The sequence below is a fragment of the Anas platyrhynchos genome, chromosome 3 (assembly GCF_047663525.1).
Source record: "Anas platyrhynchos isolate ZD024472 breed Pekin duck chromosome 3, IASCAAS_PekinDuck_T2T, whole genome shotgun sequence".
Classification (NCBI taxonomy): Eukaryota; Metazoa; Chordata; class Aves; order Anseriformes; family Anatidae; genus Anas; species Anas platyrhynchos.
This window is the reverse complement of record NC_092589.1, coordinates 73,453,904-73,468,218: the sequence shown is the minus strand read 5'-3', so window position 1 is coordinate 73,468,218 and position 14,315 is coordinate 73,453,904. Positions and strand designations below refer to the sequence as shown.

The 14,315-nt window shown below is 46.7% G+C and overlaps 1 long non-coding RNA gene across 2 annotated transcripts; it reads left to right on the top strand.

The window, feature by feature from the left end:
• Window positions 1-6,630: 6,630 nt before the first annotated feature.
• On the top strand, window positions 6,631-11,721 carry LOC119716651 (uncharacterized). 2 transcript variants are annotated; one of them, XR_005265027.2, is made up of 3 exons: window positions 6,631-8,265; window positions 9,479-9,586; window positions 11,372-11,721. It is a non-coding gene; the product is annotated as an uncharacterized lncRNA (long non-coding RNA). The 2 variants fall into 2 exon arrangements; XR_011808438.1 differs by having other exon boundaries at window positions 6,634-8,265; window positions 9,521-9,586.
• The last annotated feature ends 2,594 nt before the right edge of the window (window positions 11,722-14,315 follow it).

The following is a 14,315-nucleotide window of genomic DNA, read 5'->3' as shown; positions in this document are numbered from 1 at the left end:
GTTCTCCCTTCCTGTCATGCTTGACTGAAACCAGCCAACACTTTCAAGAGCTTCTGTACAGGCTGTGTCTGACCTTATTCAGCTTGTTTCCACAGACAACCAAGCTTAAACAAATCCTGAGCTGACCCGAATGCCTTTGCAGAAGATGAAATTTCTTCAATTGTCTCCTGCTCCCTGGAGCTCCTCAGAAGGGTTTTGGGTCTTTCTATGGCCTTTTGTCTCTGTCCCTCCCAAAAGAACTTATCTGAAGTGTTTGAATATGCTTGCAAGCATTTTCCCTCTTGCAGAGGTGGTTCTGTGGCACAAGGTCTGGCAGCATTTCGTCTTGGCTGACGGGGTTGTTCATGTTGTTAATGGTCATAAAATTATCCCACCCTCTGCTAATACCAGTTGTTTTTGGACTAGAGGGCCAGCACAACCCTTGACGCTTCAGCATTTCACAGGCTGGCAGTGAGAGCTGGCTATGAACTGATCCGTGCGGCAAGTTACAGCTGTGGCATTGCTTCACTTAAACTTTTCCACGTGTTGACTTCAGGACCGGAGTTTCTTTGCGACTCCTCCGTGTGTAAATGTGAGACCTCATTTTTTCCTCTGCGCTTGTTGTGATGGAGTTTGAAAAATGAGTTCCTCTGAAAGCCAGGCTATTTTGGGTTTGCTAGAATGAACTTTTCTTTCCAGACAAATGGAGCACTGGGCTAAGGTTAAACTTCATGATTCAGTCCTTCAGCCTGCAACCACTTTTCTCCCTTGGCACGGGGCTGAGGTGACACAGGGTAGAGACTATTTCCTTCAAAGAAAAAGCAAAAAGTTCTTCCAAGAAGGCCTGAAATACCTACAGCCTGAAAAGTCCCTCAGGAATACAATTTATGGTGCTTGTTTGGACAGGAGGGGAATATCAGGTATGTATTTTTATCTGCTCAATGTTCATGTCTCTTTCTATGATCATTCACTAAGAATTATACCTTAATATTACAACCAAAGACATGTATTTAATTCTCATGGTGCCTACAAGACACTACAGGCTCCTCTGAAGCCCCCTGAAACTGCGAAGTGTTTCACAACCTATCAGGAGTTGATTTGCAATGGGAATCAATATGCTAATTATTGTGTCAACACTTGCTGTTTCGTTGTGTCTCTTGGCTTCGTGTCCCGAGGTACACAGGCACGTACTGTCTCGGCTCACCCGTGGTGTGTAAGTGATACGATGCGGTGGTCATACAACTCGTCGGAAGAGATGCAACCCTAAGATGAAGACCGGTAGGGTTTGTACTGTCTTATCCAGTCCAGCTTCATTCTGTCAGGGAACATCAATTAAATCAGATGAAGAAATTAAGCAGCTTTTGTCTAGCCGGTAAGTTAAACAAATATTGATTAAAATAAAACGATTGTTAAACGGATGAGTCAAAATAACTACCATACCGATGAGTATGGTTTGCATAACGTGAAGTGTTGTTGGAGTACAAGTGTTAAATGTGAGCCCAAAAATGTTCCCCTTCTTCATTTTATTTATTTCTAACATGGTTGTGCCCTGAGTCATGGACCAAAAATAGCCAGGCCAGGCTCTCTTCTACCTCCGAACAAAAAGATGAACTTTGCCTCTTGGCTTCTTCTGCAGACTCACGCCTCCTTGGGACACCAGGGTGATGCGCACGGAGGAGCATGAGGAACAGGCGGGTGGTATGGCTTTAACCTCGTGGCTCCCAGCAAGAAACAATACAAACACAGGGCGCACACCACGTGTGACTGCGGAATAGTTGGCTCTAAAATTCCTGCCCTATAATACTCTGTGACAGGGCGAGGCTGAGAGCTATCCAGGAGTTGAGCCAAAATGGTCCTGGGAGCTTGGAGAAAGCAACCAGAAGACCCTGGCTATCTCTGATAGCTCTTAGTTGCTCTGTGGTAGCCAACGGCTAAGCTGCATAGGAAAAATTATAACACAAACTTGGGTTTTGCTTCCAGACTTTTTAAAGTGCTTGCTGTAGGGGCTATGTATACATGTGAGGCATGGGGAGGAGCAGCGATGTCGTGGAAGGGTGCTGCGGACTGGGATAAGGGGTTGCGTGCTTCTTTACTCATCCTTGGTGTCCCTGGCTGCCTGAAAACACAGTGCAGATGAAAGGCTCGGAGAGCTCCTCACTTCTAGGTACTCCCAGGACAAAGGAGAGTGTCCTTTTCCTCATGCACCTTCTGCACGAGGAAAGTATATATATATATATATATATATTTGTCTCTTTACCACAAGGATGAAAAGGAAAAGTTAGGAAAGGTTTATGGTCTATTTATATTTACAAATAATTTTCAGACAAAATTCTTGTAAGTCTCCATCACAAAGAGCTAGAAAGAAAAACAAAACAATTTATACACGGTGCTACTCCACACCCGAGGCAACCGTCAAAGCATTTTCTTCTTCACAGGAAGCTCGACTTTGCCAGCGCTGCCAAGGCTGGAGGCTATCGAGCCTCTAGAGGCTGGTGGTAAGCCTTTTCCTTTGAACAAGCACAACTTTGGGTGGGTTTTTGCCAACGTGAGAGTTGATACATGTGCAGAGGGAAGCTAACCTGGAGGTGAACTACCCTGCTGCTGGCTCATCTCTTTTTTTTTTTTTTTTTTCTCTTTTATTTTGCTTTTCTTTTACTATCACATTTCTGGGCTGCATTTGTCAAGGTTATGTTCTAACACCTTCCTAATATTTTGACTTCACATGTCAGCGTTTTGTTTTCAAGTTGCTAACTATTATCAGATTACTGATTTTCCTGAGCTTCTTAGCTGAGAAAGTACTTGACTGAACCCTGGGTATTCTTGACAAGACCCACTAAAAAATGGGATGCTTTCCCTCATTTGCCTTCAGTAATCGACCTTGGGGCGGCTCTGGCCACGGGATGCCTCCAGCAGCTGCTGCCCCAGGTGAGCACAGAGGGTCGCGACACTGAAACGCCTTCGGGCCCCGCGGGTGTCAATAGGTCTGCTCAGCCCTGCCAAGTGTAGTCATGCATTTTAAGTTTCTTCCTGAATCAGGGTCTTAATTCTTGTGCCATTTCACCGGAACAAAGAGGTCGGGTTATTTATACGTTGGCCATGTTTGCGTGCTATCGATGCCTTTGGGGCTCCGTTTCCCGGTACTCCTTTTTCCCTCTGGGTCTCAGGTCCCAGCTACTCCCTCCTAATGCAATAACAGGCATTGCCCTACCGCTGGCCACGCCAGCACCCTCCATTAATGCCTCCCTGACCTAGCCAACAGCTCAGGCTGGCAGCCAGGGAAGGCCCACGTAATTTATAGCTTGTCAGAGAAGCCGACCAGCCCACGGTCTTCCTGTTTTGTAAAGAGACCTCTCACCCAGACAGCGCTGCCATGGGTGCACTGGAAAGGCAGGAAGATAAAGTAGTGCACAGACAAGCCCTGGCCCCGTCCCTTTGTTTTCGCTGCCGTTGTTTCAGCCAGGCACGTGCTCAAGCAATATCAGCGTGACTTGATACAACCAGGAGGCAACGCTGATGTGTTTGGAGCTACGCAGACGTCCCAAGGTATTTCACAATGTGGGTGCTGTTTCACACCCAGCCACCGAATGTGGAACATGAGACGTGGATTTGGGTCCTCTAAGGTTCCTCTGCTCAGGCCAGGGTCCAGCACAACAACAACCTCTTACACATTTTGTTTGACTGCTGTCCTATAGCATCCTATAGGCCTTGCTGACCCCGTGCATGGGCTGACCCCAAAGCTTCTACGTCCCTCAGCCATTTTCAGGGTGCATCCACGGCTCCTTTGGGCTGGAATTGCCATATGGTCCTCTGACATGTGGCTTGATCTCAAAACTGCAGAGGAGGGGCTTTCCTTCAGAGACTGCATGGAGATGGTCTGAGCTGCCAGCAGCCACCCTAAAAGCCCAGCTCCCCACTTCAGGCACCAAGCAACTGCTGTTGCTGTGAGAAGATATTTTCGTGTAATCAAATGGGAAAACAAAGGAACAAACAAACAAAAAATCCCTATGGGTTCTCCTTCACAATAGCACTCGTGGTGCACCTGCTCTTGGGTGGGGAAGTTATTTTTCATTAGCTGCTAAGCTGACACATCCAGCGGATTGATGAGGTTAGATAAAACGAGGAACAGATCTTGAGAGACGCACTCCTGAGGCAAATCCCAGCCCTGTCCAGGCCAGGGCAGACCCCTTGCTCGGAGGGTATGAGCACAGACAAGATCAGTCAAGGGAAATCTCTTCTGACATCGCTTGGACGTAGCCCGCTCCTGGCCTCCAGGCCGTGAGAAACATTTTCTGCTGATGTTTAGGGCACATCGGGACGATAACTAACTGCACACCACCCTGGCTGCCCTGCGTTGCCCAGCCTAAAAGTTTCTGGCAACATTTTGCTGAGAAGCTCTTGCATTGCTGCTGCTCACATACGGGCTTAGAAATTCGGCAGGAACAAAGCGGAGGGGGCAGAAACGTGCTTTGTCTTTCTTCCTTTTGCTGCCACTTGATGTTTTTGGCTGAGATAAAAGCTCTTTTGGTAAATATTCATATCTTCATTCCGTGCTTTGGCAAACTGGGCAGACTGCATTATTTGCTGATGCTTCATGCAAGGAGTGGTAGGACCGAGATCTTCTTGGATGTGACAACCAGCAAGCGTCTTCATCAGCGAACGAGTACAAGATGGTGCTGTTTTGATGTGCAATTAAGTTACTGTTGATCTAGTCACAGCAAAGAGCTTTGAACTGAGTAGATCTCACTGCTTGAAGCAAATGGGGAAATAAAAACAAACAGGTATGCATCTGAGACAGTTTTCCAACAGACAAACTGATGAAGTGAGGTGATGCTGGCCAGCAAAGGTGGCTTGGGTGGAGAAGGTGCGGGCTGGAGCACGGGGCAGCCAGGAGGACCTGGAGCACCCTTCCTGCCCGCTGCAAGGCACAGGGGTGGGAGAGAGGGCCTGATCAGCAAATAAAGCAATCATTCAGAGGCCAAGAAATGCAGGTTTACAGTGGGGACAGTCAAAAGTAAACCTGAGCTGGAACTTGCAAAGTATTCCAAAGAAAACGGGGAAAGCTTCAAACACGAATGTAAGAGAAAAGCAGAGTCAGGCTGCTGTGCAGTAAATGAGATTAAAGATAATCTAGGCATGGCCTAAAATCAAAGGAGTATTTTACCTCTGCTCTCATTTTTGGAAGACAAATCCTAGGGGCAAAAGCAGGCTGGTTAATGGGAACAAGGATATGGAAATGGAACTGCTACCATGGGGGAAGCAGCACTCCCAGCACGGCTGCATTGCTCCTGGGGAGGGAAGAGACTCTGGAAAGACCAGAGTCAAAGGTGGCACATCCAACAGCAACCGTTTTGGTAGATGTGAGGGACCATGTGATGGCGGGACATCTTTTACAACACGTTTGCTTGTGTGGGGTTAAAAAATAATCCATCCAGCTGCAGTCCTTGTAGCTCTGACCTCACCGGTATGCAAGGCTTTGGAACATGCCTGGCAGGTTCATTAAAAATGCAAAGGCACATCAAAAAATGGGATAAAATGCAACCAGAGGTACATCGTGCCAGACTGACTCGATGGCTCTCTTTGATAACACAATTATTTTTCCAGACAGTTGATATCTGCCAGATTTCCTTTATCTGGGCTACTTTAATGTATTTGGTATGACGTCAAGTGTGAAACTACCGATGTTGCTGGAGACAAAATAGGTGAGCGGAGGGATCGCCTGGTTGCAAAGAAGAGGAGACAACGAGCATGGAGGGTGGAAATGCCAGGCTAGAAGCTACATGGCAGTGTTTTTTGAATAGGTTTGGGAGCAATTTTGATTTAACATTTCCATTAATGGCATGCTCCTGGCCCACGTGAGCACCGTGCTGATGAAATGTGCCAGCACACGGCTGTGACGCGTGGTGGATACGGAGGTGGTTTGGAGGCCAGGCAGGACGAATGGGACACGTCGAGAGTGGCCGTAATAAAAGGAGGATGACATTCAAGTAAAAGACAAAAAGTCACACAGGTGAAGCCTGGTGTCAGAGGCGGCTTTTGCTATTAACAGGGAGTGAATCAATCGGGGAAAACACTGAGGAGAAAGAAAAACCAGCATTAGACAGTCATAGAATCACGTGCTGCCGGCTTGATCTTTACATTGCATCTATTTCCAGATGAGACGAGGAAATATTAGTACCAACTATACATCTTCCCTCTTCCCTTTCTTCAGGAAAGGTGCCTGAGCAGCTGCAGGGGGAAAAGCAGGGGAACCTCTCTGCAGGAGGACACAGGGAGGTCCTGGCTGCTGCTGTGCTGAAATTTATTTTGTTTTCTTTGGCTCAGGAGCACGAGCAGCCCCCGAGGCAAGTGGTGGAGGCAGCGGAGGGTCAAGCAGGGAGAAGCGGGAAGCACCGGGCTGGGCACAGCTCGGCGGTGCCAAACGGCTTCGCCCCCACTCCTGGGAGCTGCTGGCGCTCCCGCCCGCAGTGCCAGCTCTAACCACAGCTCCCGGTGAGGGGAGGCTGCAGATGTGTGCAATCAGGTTTTGTTTTAATATATTTTTTTCCTTATAGCCTGGAAAAACATCTTTAAAATGAATACAGAAAGCTACTTGGTAGCCAGAGCAATACACTATGGATTGCTCAGCCTGGTGAGCAGAAGAGGAGTTCTTCTGCATGTGTGGTGGAAAAGGGAATTTGCAGGAGAGCCCCAGATTCAGCCTTAACAAACAGGTAGGAGCAGAGTCAGAGCCCCTGGCTATGCCTCGAGCCAGCCAGACATGAAGCAACCCCAGCCTGGGAGTGGTATTGCCCTGTTTGTTGGAGCAGCCCTGTCTGAGAGGGGCTGTTGCTGGGGGCTATCAGATAAGACCCAGCAAGTTGCTAAGAAGTGGCTTCCAGCCGAAGTTTGCCTCCCAAATATTCAGCTCAGCAAGGGGAGCAAAGGTGCTTGGGTCTGTGTGAAGCAGGCTGCAGAGCTGACTCCTTTACGTTTCTGAATGTCTTTGGCTTTCCTAGGAACTAATGTTGCCTCCATCGTTGGTACCTTCCTATTGAGAGGGGACAGAGGGAAGAGAGAGTGTTAGAGAAAAGAAAATAAGAAAAAGAAGAGCTGGATGCCCACACTAAACCACAAGAATGAGAATGGAGGCTCGTGGAAGTTGTGTAAGACCAGCACGGTGTTTGCAGGTTTGGAAACACATCCAGGAGGGCTCGATCCTCTCGCGAGGGCGACCCGGAGCAGAGCAGGACTGTCCCACAGGGGCAGCGTATCGATAGATGTGCTGGTGTTGAGAAGCTAAGTCAATTACAATTATTAAACTGATTATTCATATTCTATTCTGTTCGCTGTGGGCAGATACTCCTTTTGGGGTTAGGTTTATGGGCCTTACAGACTGTCGGAGTGAAGCTAATTAGCAAGAGCAATCCAAATGGAACAACGACTGGTAATTGTTGCTAATGAGCAAGCACGTTACAGCAGCTAAAACGAAATCTTGGGTTGTGAGCAGCTCTGAAAGGCAAACAAACATCCACAGTTGTGTATGGAGGTTGTATGCACACCCACCTCGCTGCTAGGGGTGGGTTAGCTGAGCTCCCGTCTCTGAAAGAGCAGTTATTTGCCAAATGCTTCCCAGTGGTCAATGGAAGAAAACGCTACAGGAAAAGAAAGACCTGGGGAGTTGTGGTGGGAGAGGCAGGCAGGGCGGGCAGGGAGCTGCAGCACAAGGCGCTGCCAAAGCCCTGGACAAACGCGGCAGCCCTGGAACCGGCACACGGGCTGAAAGCCATTCCCTGCTTTGCTTTCACCAAGGCAAACCTCAGCTGCCTCCAGAGCCGACTGAAAAAAACAGGGTCCCTTTGACTTGCACAGGCTCTGGATTGTGCCCCCGTGCAGGTGCAGGGCCTGGAGCCTGGGAGCCAGACCATGGCGGGCTCCACAGCTGCTCGGTGCCGCTCTTGGCACACGTCTCCTGCTCCACCGAGCAAGCACGGGGCGGGACGCCGTCCAAATAGTTTGGATTAAGTTTGGATCCTGAATTATGCAACGCACGAACACACACAAAAAACCTAGTTTGTTGCTTCTGCCACCAGTGGTGGGCATGCGGGCCCTCCCTGCCCTGCTGCCAGCCCTGCCTCTGAGGGTGGCAGTGGAAGGACCTGGTCCCCAGCCTGCCTCTCTGTTTTTGTTTGCAGACCCCAAATCAGAGTGCTGATGACCACGGTGCTCAGTTTGTGAAAACTGCCCTGCTGAAACTGCTAGCGGAGCTGGGACAACTCATAGCAATCGTGGATTTGGCCCAGCGCTGAGGTTTGGTTCTTACATGGGATGGCCCTGGTCCTGTGCCTCGTTTCTCTCTTTTTAGACTTTAAATGTTTTGGATGCATCTTCAGTTCAAGGCCTATTCCTCGGAGGTTTTTCAGTAGGATGGGTTTTGGACTTGTATAGGAAAGCTGTGGGGAAAAGTGGTTGAACTGTGTCATTTTGTTTTTTTAGAGGTTAAACACAAGTTAGCTGTTTTTTGTTTGTTTGTTTGTTTGATTGGTTGGTTGGTTGGTTGGTTGGATGGTTGTTTTTTTGGTAATAACTGTGAATGTAAATTGTCACGAGATACTCTGGACAGTTGTTCTACTTATCTGTCTTTCCAAATGTGTGTGGGCAGTGCACTTGATACAGGAGATAATTGTAGGAGATACTTGATGCAAAACTCCCCTTTACGTTACATTTTCTATGGGATAAAAGAGGAGTGTTGTAACAGCCAAGGGTGGGCAGGAAAGAGTAAGGAGAAATGTGAGAGCAAGAGTTTTGAGACCGTGACTGTGTCCCGTGGCCCCCAGCACAAGAGAGACTTGGATGTACTGGAAAGAGTCTTATGGAAGGCCACCAAGATGATGAAGGGCCTGGAGCACCTCTCCTGTGAGGAGAGGCTGAGAGAGCTGGGGCTGTTCAGCCTGGAGAAGAGGAGGCTCAGGGGGAAGTTAGCAGTTGTAGATCTTAAATAAATGCCAACAAAATGGCTGGCAAAATCTAACCTAGATTCTTTTGATTGAAATAACATTTAAGAGTGATCTGAGATAACTGATTTCTTCTTTTTCTTTTTTCCTTCAAATTTCAAACTTCAAATTTCAATCTGATTTTTCAATTATTTTTTAATAGTTTTAGCAGAATTTTTTAAAATCTGGGGGAAAGAAACCTCTCTTTTGCATGGTCCCCCTCTTCCTGATGCAGGCTTTGAGTCAATATGAGTTCATCAAAAGGCACTCAGTTTTGCCAAGGACTTGTAAAATTAAACATGATAAAGCTGTGAAAGTAATCAGTATGTGTAATGTATTTTGAGGACTTTTATTTGGTTCTTTTTTTTTTTTTTTTTTTTTTCCAGTGACTGGCATGAAACATTTTTTCATATATTCAAATTCATACCTAGAAATGCGTTTTCCACAGTTAAGAGTGTCACAAGAACTTCATTTTTATCTGTTAAAAATAATTATGGGATTTGACTTTTTCTATGCTTTTATTTCTACAGGAGTATAAATGGTGATTTCTTTTATTACTCTTTGCTATTCAGATATGTCAAGGAATTTCAAAGAAAAACAAAACTTTGCCACTGCAAACAAAATTCCTGCACTACCAGGTAACCTTTTTTATTTTATTTTTTATATATTTTTTTAAACATTGAGTGAATTGTTTCTTTGGAAATGATTTGAATAAGAGAATGCGTAAAAACAAAACTTCCATTTTTGGAGATATTCAAAACTCACTTGAACAAGGCACTGAGGAGCCTGAACTAATGCAGGAACTGGTCCTGTGCTGAGCAAGAAGTTGGTCAATATGAGCTCTAGAGGTCTTTTCTGACCCATCCTATTTCACATTACTAACATCGAGTTTTGTCAATTCATCATTTTTAGACTATTCATTCTACTCTTATTTTAATCTAGAGTTCTTCCAGACCCAAACACATTTTTTATCAAAACCTGAGTCAGAATTTATTCATCTCTTCATATTATAAGTTACAATAAATAAATGTTACCTTCAGCCAGAAGGATCCAAAATTGTAGAGACCTCTTGGTGTCTCCTTAAGAAGAGTGAACAAGTGCTCAAGAGGAGTCTCATGACCTAGGCTAGCACTGCCAGTTAAGCTCAGAGATATGGCCAGGCTCCAGAAGGTCTCCTATATTACAGCAAAAATTCTTTACCAGAAAAACTAAACATGCTGAAAGGCGCCAATAACACCCACCCAGAGCACAAAGTATTTTGCTAATTCACTTCCAACTATTGCGTAAGAACAGAACCAGTAAGATAACTTTCAGAATATTGCGATCTAGTTGTTATTATTTTTTAACAGCTTCAAAATGCTCAATATACTAAAAAAAAACTTATGTCTTATTACCGAATAAATAAGTCTCACTACATTTAGCTAAAATTGCCTGACGTTTTAAATGCAGTTTTGCAGACAAACCGTGACACAAGTTTCTCACACGCATGCATTGAAATTATCAGTCCACGGGGTGGTAAAACATAGCAGCAGGGGTTGTGTATGGGCACCCCAGTACTGTGCTGGCTCATGCTTTTTGCAGGAATGCAAGGGACACTGACACACATCACACAGTGTCCTGAAAGCAGCTGAGAAGAACATAAATCTTATTTATTCTAGAATCTGAGAACCTGCAAATGTGGTTTGTGGTTTACATACCTAACAGCCAAGAGTGGCTGTCAGTAGCACAAAGGCTTCTGAGAAGCTCCTCAGAAGCTTAAAAGGCAAAAATGGCAATTGCATTTATTGATTGGAATGGCATCATCGCTTTTCTCCTTGATTTGCATTTAGGCTGTTCCAAGGTGTTTACTCTCAGTGTCCGCCCCATCCCCTTCACACAGGCTCTGTGTACAGCTTGTAGATGAGCTCCTTAAGGAGAAGTCTGCACGACTTTGGGATGTCCTCAAAGACATGTGCACTGATGGAAGGGAGGAAAGCCAGCCACAGGGACAGACCTGCTCCACTGAGTGCCATGCACAAAACCTGCAAGTATTTTGCATCTGCCACCCGCCAGCAGCTGCAGTGCCTGCTAGCAATGGCCACTCCAGCAGCATGCAGGAATGCATGGCCTTGATGGTGTTTTGTACTGAAATCTCTGATTTGCTGAATAATACTCAATTTCCTTCAATAATGTTCTTCTTTGGTGAATTTTGTCAGATATGTTCACCTCACATTTCCAATTAGAGGAAACCCCTTCTCACAATGCAAAGCAAATAGCATTATGCTTGTAAGTTCCCTCATAAAAATCTCTTTCAAATCTCATAGTTCCCAGTCCACCAGTTCCCTCTACTTCTTCTGTCTTTCTCTTCCCTTTTCTCCACATGACCTCTTCTCCAGTCGTTTGCTTTCCTCTGGGTTGACATTTTGTCCTGTCTGTCACTGCAGAGCTGGAGGAGGCAGCAGCAGGAACAGAAGAACCAACATCTCTCCAGGTGGAGGGATGGAGGAACACATGCTCCCATGTGCTTGTGGATGTGGAAGTGTGACGGGAGATCTGCATCAGACCAGGATAAGGTTTATGGCATCTGAATCCCTCCTCAGTCCTGACACCTAACATTTGCTGTTGGATGTCCCTTTGTTCCTGCATAAACCCAACATGCTTTAACCTAATGCAATAAACCTTGTTAAACTTATAAAATGTGATTAGCAAAGAACAAAGAATTCCTCCTACTTTCTTTATTGTGTCTAATTTATGTACTGCCTCATCCTTCCAGTGCAGGTTGATAATATTTAAAGGGCACTGAGATGTGATAATAGCATACTGCACTTGCCGATGTATTATGAAATGTATCCCATTAGCCACTTTATATCTGAAAGGCCGAAAAATTTCCACCTAGCAACAGAAAGGCATTTAGGATTAAAAAAAAATACTTGGCAGGCAGTCAGCATGTTAAACTACGCCAGGAGGAACCCAATCAGAGGTTTCTAGAGACAACAGGAGAGTACAAAAGTTGCCGTCGGTTCTGCCCATCACAGAGCCTGAAGGTAATTCAAGGCTCCATGCCCTGGAGGGGCACGAGGCAGGTGAAGGGCAGCCCAGTGGCAGCTGTGTGCTGGGGAGGTTGCTGGGGGCTGCAGAGGAGCAGCGAGGCGGCAGTGCTCCAGCTCACCTGGTCCCCACCGTGTCATGGTCCCACTCATTGTGCAGGTGGAGGAGCTGCCACAGGGACCTTCCTCTGCTTAAAATCTGACCCACTACCAAAAATGCCCCGTGACTGATGGCGTTGGTGAGTGAGATCGAGACACTTCTGTTAAGATTTCTCATTTTCCTCCTGTATACAAAATAAACAAATAACTAAGAATGTAATGGGTGCAAGGGACCTTATCCCTGGAAGCCAGAGCAAGCAGAGAGCTTCAGTTTGGGGCACCAAGCAAGCCATGCACAAAGGACAAGGACTTTTCCCATCCTTTGTGTATATCATTAACTACTTAGAAAAGTTTTTGTTTGTTTGTTTGTTTTTTCAGTGATCTGTAATTTATCCTGAAATATAGGGTAAGCATATTGTTTACAGACATGTTTTTCCTAGGCCAGGCAAAGGCCACAGTATTTTTTTCCAAGTGCTCTGTGTTTTAACCATGCTCAAATTTCCACTCAACCCTTTTCCTTTGGAGAAGGAGCTCTCCTAACAGAAGAGGAGTGTGCAACCTGCTAACGTCCTTGTGTAGCTCAAGAGCTGAAGAGAAACAGCCAACAATACTTCATTTCCCATCAGCTGTGCCCATGCCCAGAACTGGAGATTTCAGAGGGCTGCCAAAAAAACTTCTACAGCCTTTGGTAAAACTCAGAAAATTTCTCCTGCCTCAGAAGGACATGAGCCTCAACCTCACAGTGCTACATTGCCAGGAAGTCATCCTAAAATGAGATGGAGGAGATGGAGGGATTGCTTTTCCATTTGTGAAGTGCCACTATTCTATCTGACCCCAGTGAGCAAAACGAACAAAATGAATACAAATGAGCATAGGGAATGCCTGTGACCACTCAGACTGGCTTCTGGTCCTGGAGGGAGCTGGTTTATTTATAGGATAGTTTTTTTTTGTTTTTTTTTTTCTGCTGCACAGTGAAGACCTTCAAAGGAAGGAGGGACAAGCTTCATCAGCCCCAGCCTTGTTAGAGAGGCAGGGGATGTACCTGCAGGAGTCGTTGCTCACAGTAAGTACATGGACACTGATGGACATCTCAGGCCATTTGCCATGATAGGAGGAATGAATCGTGTCCTCTGCTGGGATTCATCCTCCTCCTCCGAAGGCAGGGAAAGGTGTTTGCCTTGTTTTAGTAGTGGTAGTGACAATGTTTGTGTCCAGCCTTGAAGAATGGCTCCACGATGCCTGAAGCAGCAGTGGAATCGCTCTGAACCAAGTGTTTGGTGAAGAGCAAAGAAACACCACCCATGCTCTCTGCAGCCTGCCTTCCAACTGCTTCCCAGCACCAAAGGCTTGCTGGTGCTCCCACTGAAGGTGTGAGCTAGCACAGCAGTGCTGGGCCATGGAGGGTGGCCTGTTGGTGGTTCACAGAATCACAGAATTTCTAGGTTGGAAGAGACCTCAAGATCATCGAGTCCAACCTCCAACCCAACACTAACAGTCCCCACTAAACCGTATCCCTAAGCTCTACATCTAAACGTCTTTTGAAGACTACCAGGGATGGTGACTCCACCACCTCCCTGGGCAGAGCCTGTCCCAGGAGCCTGTCCCAGGTTATCGAAGAGGTCTTCAGATGCTTTGTTTCCTATTCCCACCTACTGGAGGCACTGCTGTGGCTCATACCTTCTGCCCGGAGAAAAGTTCTTACTCTTTGTGTTAAACAGAAGTCACTTTATTTTAGTTTGGGAACAAGTCATAACCCGTAATTTGAAGACAGAACCATGTAATCATAGAATAACCCAGGTTGGAAGGGATCCACAAGGATCACCAAGTCCAACCCCTGGCTCCACACAGGACCACCCAAAAACCAGCCCATGTGTCTGAGAGCGCTGTCCAAACACTTCGTGAACTCTGGCAGGCTCAGTGCTGTGCCCACTGCCCTGTGGAGCCTGTCCCAGTGCCCGAGCACCTCTAGGTGCAGACCCTTTCCCTACCCCCTAGCCTGACCCTCCCCTGTCCCAGCTCCATGCCGTCCCCTCGGGTCCTGTCGCTGTCCCCAGAGAGCAGAGCTCAGCGCCTGCCCCTCCGCTCCCCTCGTGAGGGAGCTGCAGGCCGCCATGAGGCCTCCCCTCAGCCTGCTCTGCTCGGGGCTGAACAAACCAAGGGGCCTCAACCGCTCCTCACACGTCTTCCCCTCCAGACCTTTCACCATCTTTGCAGCCCTCCTTTGGACACTATCTAATTGTTT